This window comes from Oncorhynchus tshawytscha, linkage group LG11, assembly GCF_018296145.1.
Source record: "Oncorhynchus tshawytscha isolate Ot180627B linkage group LG11, Otsh_v2.0, whole genome shotgun sequence".
NCBI lineage: Eukaryota > Metazoa > Chordata > Actinopteri > Salmoniformes > Salmonidae > Oncorhynchus > Oncorhynchus tshawytscha.
Genome location: NC_056439.1, coordinates 7679233 through 7687743, shown reverse-complemented (window position 1 = coordinate 7687743; position 8511 = coordinate 7679233). Strand labels below are relative to the sequence as shown.

Sequence of the window (8511 nt, the reverse complement as noted above, 5' to 3'; positions counted from 1 at the left end):
AAACGGACATTTTTTCTCTCAGCCCCATGACAACCAAAAAATATATATAATTGCCGGATATTAGGTTTGAAAGTAACTGCCAAGGAAAAATCGCACTTTTAAAAGTTCGTATTCGGTTAACTCATACCCAAACAATGTTGTTGACTTGTCCTATACCTGTATTTGTGGCCAAAGCATAAATTTAACAAAAAAACACTTCAAAAACCCCACCTCAAACATAAAAATGCTTGCTATTTCTTCATAGAGTATGATGTAATACTCATAGACATTAAAACCAGTAGATCGTGATAGTGCTGACATCATCCACATATTTCTATTGAAAACTCCAGATGGCGCATGAAGCCGGAAGTATTTTAAGTTGAAGCTCGCCATATTGCTGAATGGTGCTAAATTCCACCCCCAAAAATCGCTAAGGATCCGTAAGTGTCCGTAACTAGCAAAGGATCATGGTTGAAGTAGTCGTTTTCATCCTGCCTGAGCGAATCAACCCAATGCTGCTAGATGACATCGGCGTCAATACTGGATACCACGTGCAAGGAGCGCACATGAGGGTGCCAGTCTCCTCATAGCCTACCCATCGTGATTGGTCGCACATGGTCCTGTGTGATGACAAATTTACTAGTCAGAATGGATCACTATCTAATTGATTATCTCAACAACAAAAAATTGCGAACTTTAAAATAATTCACTGTGGTGATCGAACTTTATCATAATAAACACATTTTAGAGCCCAAAACGGCCGTCCCCCCAAAAAATGTTGGGCCATAATACCGATTATAATTTACATTGGCTTTCTAGGGTAGACCAGGGCTTTTGGCACCGCTAGGTTGTACACAGTAGCTGACTAGCGGAGCTCGTGACGTCACACTCCAGACCGGACACTGGGGACCTGGTAAATACTCCTCAGCAGGATGAGCTAGCCAGTCTACAAGCGGGAATATTTTTAATGGCCGGGATACGCCCACACTCCCACACAGAACAGCTGTTTTTTAACAGACTTCATTACAATTTTTGGGAAGGAAAACTATTTCACTCATATTGTAAGTAATGATAGGTCATATTTCATAGAAATCTGTAAACACTGGGTAGTTACTTTAAAACAGCAACATTTTGTCTCTGAGGCAAAAAGGAGGGACTCTAAAATCGCTATTGGCCACACCCCCCCATGCAAACCTTACAAAATCCTAGGGGAAACACTGTTATGCCATTGTGTGTGATTTCATTAGTGCGATTCAGATTTGTATCATTATGTCTGGTGGTGCTACAGCAGATGTTGGTCAGCTTTGTGTGTGTGTGAGAGAGAGCTTTGTGGGGATATGTGTGCGTGGAGAGGGCTTATCCAAAACTCCTGCTGTCAGTTTAATCCCCTGGCGTGTGTGTGTTACGTGCCCACACACGCCGAGACAGTAAACACACACAAATACACACAGTATTTAGTATGTCAGTGTGTCAGAGGGTTTTTCAGCACCCCCCTTTCAGTCAAGGCCTACCTGTCAATCATGCAGTAGGAATAGCCAGGCCTAATTGTATTTGTGTGTTGGGAGTCAATACAATTATTTATTTTGGGAGAGTATCTCGTATGGACATTGATTGACCAACACATGACATGATGTATTGGTCTTTATCTCTACTGATGAGTGGGCAAGTTGGTTTTGTATGACCCGGTGTCCCAGGTGTGGAGATTTCATTTAAAGATCAACGAAATTGTCTAATTAAGCAATACTTTTAGGTGGTGTGGTATTTGGCCAATATGCCACGAGTGGCTGGATACAGCCCTGGCTGACAGCCTTAGTATAGCAGACTCATATGACAAAACATTTATTTTTACTGCTCTAATTACATTGGTAACCAGTTTATAATAGCAATAAGGCACCTCGGGGTTGTGGTATATGGCCATATAGTGTCCATAAGAACAGCCCTTAGCTGTGGTATATTGGCCATATAGCACACCCCCTCGTGAGTTATTGCTTAAATATACCACGGCTTTCAGCTAATCAGCATTCAGTGCTCGTACCACCCAGTTTATAATGTACAATAGAACATGAGAAATTAGCTTCCACTTCTTGGTTGACAGACACACTTTCCAATAGCAAGGAAGGGGGCGGGATTTCAATATCTTCTCGGGAGAGAGGTTCATGGACAGTGGACCTCTGCGCTCGGTTGGTGCTGAAAATATGTATCGGCTTCGGGCACCTCCGTACAATCTACCTGCCGATATCGTTCGTGTCTTGGATTAAAAAACGCCTAGCCGTTTTCTCAGCACATGCACCGAAGGCCTCGACCAGTGAAAACGAACAACTTCAGATACTTATCTTTTAGGCGTACACTGCCGTAATGGAAAGGGACAATGTAGCTATCTAGCCAAATTGCTAACACTGAGAGGACCCAGCACCAAAACTTCGTATGGAGATTAAAACGGTTATCAATCTAATCTATCAACGGAGGACATTCACGCGATTTGGGATTTATTCACTCACGGAGCCGGTGTGACTCCATATAGCTAACGTTACAGGTAAATGGCTAGCCAGGTTTGTCAAAATGCTGTTGTTATAATGGAACCTATGAGCTAATGTTACTGTAGCTCAAACGCTCAGGTGTTGCCACCAAGTTAGCAGTTTCCTATCTAGCTAGTAGTTAGCCACCAGAAATGGCTAGCAAAATATCCACTCCGTACCACTGAAGCTAGCTACATTTTAACAGGGGGCTTTAGTTAGTCATATACTAGTAACGTTGGTCAATTCATAGTTGGCTAAGGTTACCATAACCGACTCTCACCTAACACTGTAGACAGTAACGTTCATGTCTATATTATTTTCGGGGCAAAGTTGTTGAATCGGAGTCAACGTCCATACAGTCTCGATGTGAGGCTAACGAACATGTATTACTCTGACCTCAAACGAGTTGTGGTTTAGGGTGTCATCTCGCTTCGAGCAAAAGGCCGGGCCGTCAGAACACATCGGGCTGTGCCGCTGCGTCGACCCCGGGTTTGAAGGTGTCTTTTCTCAACCTAGACAGGAGAGTGAGTTCGGGGATCCGTTTTGAGGCCTATACGAGAGAGAGAGTGGAACCGCAGCGATACACACCCCAAAAAATAGACGGAATGGGTTTGTCAACGAGAATGAGAAAAGGTTTCAAATCATATCGCTTTTCTTTTTCACTGAACGCGAACACAAACTAACCTTTTCGATCGGTTGACGAAGCTTCGGTATCACAGATTTACTAGAATTGTATATAGCCTACCTACCCATTTTAGATTATCCAACCATTTGTCAGCCTTTATGGTTTTTCAGACTACATGAATGGAATATTTCGCTACCCCAGGTGTGCCAATATAATCGTGGGATTACATGAGGCTCAATGCCTGTGTGTGTCAAACCATATACACAGTTTGGAGGTGTGCTAGCTAGTATTTACCAAATCCAAAAGAAGTCGCGTTTGTGATTTAACTCCTTTCACTGTTATTGTCCCCCTGGCTACATATGCAGCCTGATGTCAAATCACATGCTGCACTAAGGCCTATCCCGTGGCAGACCAGATACCAACCTGCGGTTTTGTGTGGGGGTGTTGCCCAGCCCTAGTAGTACATGCTTGTGTGGTAACACTTGACAGGGGATCCTGTTGAGGACTGAACACATGATTGTCATCTCCCCTTCAGCTATTTAGATGGTGTTTTGTTCCTTTACGTGCACAGGGCATGCACGTGTGATTCTGCAGGCAGGGTCCACCTTTGAAAACTTGGGAAGCTTGCAGCATGAAGGGTGGATAAGATGCAAATGAGCCGTGAGGTCACAGTAAGATCCTCCCTGTAAGGGAAGGAAAGATCATTCAGAGAGGGAATATAGAAGGTGCATGTATCAAACAAAAGGAGACGAGGAGAGGAAGCTATTCAAGAGTGTTGGGTTTCAACTAGCTTCTGTAACCACTAAGTCAGATTCCACAGCCACAAATTAGATTTTTGGTCTTTAAGGTCAGGGTTAGGCATAAGGTTAGCAGTGGGTTTAGGTTTAAAATAAAATGTGAAGAAGAGTAATTGTAGGAATGGGTGGGTGTTTTTCACTGTATCGCCATAGAAGCTAGTAACAGCTCTACTCATCATGTATCAAACAGAAGGAGCTGAAGCTATTCAAGAGTATTGGGACACATCCGATCCCCACCTCCATTCTGATGAATGGGGACTGAATGATACACTCAGGGAGAGAACAGTGGTACTCCTGTGCCGCTGGCAGCGGATTCCAGGCTCCGTGGAGCGACGACTCACTCTGGGCTGCAGACCTCTGCCACCCCATCGATCTGCCACCCCATCGATACGCACACAGTCCATTTGGATGCAAATGTATGCACTTCTCCTCAGCTGCCCCCCACTGGTCCAGGATAAGTTGTTAGTGGTGGTGTTTAATGTATTACGGTAACCAGGTTTCCGTACAACCTTTTTATGTAAGGTAAAGTCCATGTTGGATGAAACATGTCTCCACAGGCCTGACGGGAACAGCCAAATTTGTCGGTAAAACTTGTCAAATGCCGGCAAAAAAACAAAATACGCAAGGCGAGGTGGGATCTTTGTGTGTCTGTAAAATGAATTGTGTAAGAAATGGAGGTGGAAATGCCTGTTTGCAGAAATACTGATATAATAACCATCATATCGGAAGTTACCTTGGAGCCACGTGGTGATATTTTGTAAGATCCTCCCAATGGGACTCTGGGAAGAATGCCGTTTATTAGGTTACAGATGAAATAAATGGTGAACTTTACAGGGTGACGTACGTGATGAGCTTGGTGCTCCTTTCCAAACGAACATTTAGATTTTTTTGCTGTCTTATTCTGCTGACATAATTGATGCTTGACTGCGGTTGGACAAATATAAATAATCCGCTATTTTGTCTATAATAATCTCACCGTGTAGGCTGGACTATACCGGCACTGTATCTGCTAGCTATTGGCTAGAGCGCATGTATCAAGACCAGAGGAGGGACATTGGCTATATAGCGCAATTTATTTTGTCACAAAACCACCAGTGAAGTTGGAAATGTGATTGGAAACCCATTTAACTTGTACTTTTTATTCGGTACATGGGATTTTAAAAGTGATTTTTATGTGCACTACGGTTGGTGGGGAAATGCGCATATTGTTTTTATGCCTATTTTTATATTCTCATGGAAATCTGTTGCCAATTGGATGAAAACCTAGCTAGTAAAGAGAGGAGCCTGTGCCAACAGTCGTGGCCGTCTGTGCGCTTCTGCGGCCGATGAGGGAAGGAGGAAACAGTCATTGTGTTCATGAGTGGACTCAACTGCCTTGTTTATTGGGTCTGTGTGTATTGTATCCCACAGTATACACTCACTTTCCACCTAACCTCAGTGTTTTGTTTGTCATCGGTTCACTTTTGTCTCAAGGCCCCCTTTCCACAGCATCCGGGGCAGCTTTGGTCAGACATCTCCATGGAAACCAATTGAAGCCAAGTTCTTTTGGTCAGGGTGGGGGTATCTCACTCACACCTAAGAAGTGATTAGGGAACGAAAACCTTTCTGAGTGTGTTGTCGTAGATGCAGGGTGGTCTCAGCGTAAAAAATTACGTTTAAAAAATATATATATATTTTTTTATTTTGCGAACAGGTGAGACGAGATGGCCGGGTATTTGTGCCTTTTTGTGCGGTAACGTGGACTCTTAACAAGGCGATGAAGCTTTGTTGCTCCAAGCAAATGAGGACGTGTAGAAAGGTGCAGCAACACACAGAAATATAACCTATGACAGCGCATGCAGTAAGGAGGAGAGGGAAAGATGTGCGTCAAAAATAATATACGTTTGAATTGTATTGTTATTTGCTATTGTAATGGTTAATATGGAGGCTGTGGTCATTTGGCTGGCCAATTACCATCATCCAAAATTCCATCGTGTCACAGCCCTACTCAGATCATAAGTATATTTTATTGCAAGAAGGAGCTGTAACGACTTTGGTTTGTCAGTTGTGTATATTGTTTCAAGCACCAGATGTAGTGTGACAGTCAAGGGGTGTTTTCTGAACGAATTAATGAATGTACTTCATTATTCCCCATGGAATTTGAATGATGGCTGAACATGTAGAGGCAGAGAGATAGGGAGTTCAATGTCCCTGAGCAATGAGGGCATGTAGCCTAGAGACAGACGCACAGCTGTTGTGCACACACGTACACATTTCCCAAAGAATGATGGCTGAAAACGTAGAGACCGAGAGATGGGGAGTTCAAAGCCTCTGAGCAATGAGGGCATGTAGCCTAGAGACAGACGCACAGCTGTTGTGCACACACATACACATTTACACTGTTGCGTCCTATTACATTGTTCCCCGCTGAGTGTGATGATGTAGGTGAGCACGCCCTACAAGGAAGGCATCAGCTTGTTTTACCCAGCAGCCACCTGAAAAGAAGAGGAAGTGATGTTGATCATGAGCTAATCCTTGTGGAATCTGACTGTGTCAGAATAGGCTAGCTCTCTGTTTCAGTCTCTCCCTCTCAGGTATCGTCTGTGTCAGTCTTCAAAGCATCTCTTCTCCTCCTCAAAACGCATTGGCGGAGAAGGCCTGAGGGGAGGTACCTTGGACCTTCTCCCCTCCAATGTGATTTGAGAAAGGTGAGGAAAGACGAATTGAGAAAAATTCCCAGATGAAGCAGCTAGTTTGTTGGTTGAGTCAGTGGGAGGTCCTCCACAGCTAGGTCAATGGTCCAGAAGTCAAGACTTCTCCTGGACAGTGGACACCAGAGAGAGAGAGAGAGAGACACTCGAGACTTGAACACAGGCCCGTTTAGGAGAATACTTGTAAAATGCATCCTTGATTCCTTGAAGTTTGATGACAGGTTTAACACGATTACGGTAGAAAAGCATAAGTGAAGATCGATAGGTGTACGCCAAGGTTCTATTACATTACTTTCACAATGTAAGTTTTGTAGTAGATCCAGACTACAAATATACAGTGGCAAGAAAGTATGTGAACCCTTTGGAATGACCTGGATTTCTGCTTAAATTGGTCATACAATCTGATCTGAGGTCACAACGGTAGACAAGCACAGTCTGTTTAAACTAATAACACCCACACAATTAAGTTGTCATGTCTTTATTGAACACACTGTGTAAATATGCACAGTGCAGGGTGGGGAAAGTATGTGAACCCTTGGATTTAATAACTCGTTGGCCCTCCTTTGGAAGCAATAACCTCAACCAAATGTTTTCTGTAGTTGCGGATCAGTCCTGCACAACGGTCTGGAGGAATTTTGGACCATTCCACTTTACAAAACTGTTTCAGTTCAGCAATATTCTTGTGATGTCTGGTGTGGACCGTTCTCTTAAGGTCATGCCACTGCATCTCAATCGGGTTCAGGTCAGGACTCTGACTGGGCCACTCCAGAAGGCATATTTTCTTCTATTGAAGCCATTCTGTTGTAGATATACTATTGTGTGGGTCGTTGTCCTGTTGCATCACCCAACTTCTGTTGAGCTTCAATTGGCGGACAGCCTACATTCTCCTGCAAAAAGTCTTGATAAACTTGGGAATCCATTTTTCCGTCGATGAGATCAAGCTGTCCAGGCCCTGAGGCAGCAAAGCAGACCCAAACCAAGATGCTCCCATACTTTTGGGATGAGGTTTTGATGTGGGTGTGCTGTGCCATTTTTTTTCTCCACACATAGTGTTGTGTTCCTTCCTTTTGCGAACTTCAGACGTGCAGCAATGTTTATAATGGGCAGCAGTGGTTTCTTCCGTGTTGTCCTCCCATGAACACCATTCTTGTTTAGAGTTTTACGTATTGTAGACTCGTCAACAGAGATGTTAGCACGTTCCAGAGATTTTTGTAAGTCTTTAGCTGACACTAGGATTCTTCTTAACCTCATTGAGCATTCTGCGCTGTGCTCTTGCAGTCATCTTTGCAGGACGGTCACTCCTAGGGAGAGTAGCAACAGCACTGAACTTTCTCCATTTATAGACAATTTGTCTTACTGTGGACTGATGAACATCAAGGCTTTTAGATGTACTTTTGTAACCCTTTCCAGCTTTATGCAAGTCAACATTTCTTAATCTTAGGTCTTCTGAGATCTCTTTTGTTCGAGGCATGATTCACATCAGGCAATGCTTCTTGTGAATAGCAAACTCACATTTTGTGAGTGTTTTGCGTAGGGCAGGGTAACACTAACCAACATCTCCAATCTCATTGTGTGTGTGTATAAACTCAGAAAAAAAGAAAAGTCCCTTTTTCAGGACCCTGTCTTTCAAAGATAGTTCAAATAACTTTCCAGATCTTCATTGAAAAGGGTTTAAACACTGTTTCCCATGCTTGCTCAATGAACCATAAACATTTAATGAACATGCACCTGTGGAATGTTAGTTAAGACACTAGCAGCTTACAGACTGTAGGCAATTAAGGTCACAGTGATGAAAACTTAGGACACAAAAGAGGCCTTTCTACTGACTGAAAAACACCAAAAGAAAGATGCTCAGGGACCCTGCTCATCTGCGTGAACGTGCCTTAGGCTTGCTGCAAGGAGGC

General features: G+C 43.5%; 1 protein-coding gene across 1 annotated transcript in view; it reads left to right on the top strand.

Annotated features, from left to right (window-relative positions):
- Positions 1-2103: 2103 nt before the first annotated feature.
- The window catches only part of LOC112261380 (palmitoyltransferase ZDHHC5-A), a 46213-nt gene continuing 39805 nt past the window's right edge, over positions 2104-8511 (top strand). The window contains 2 exon segments of the mRNA XM_042329744.1: positions 2104-2512; positions 4108-4333. The gene's annotated coding sequence lies outside the window, so the exon portion shown is untranslated.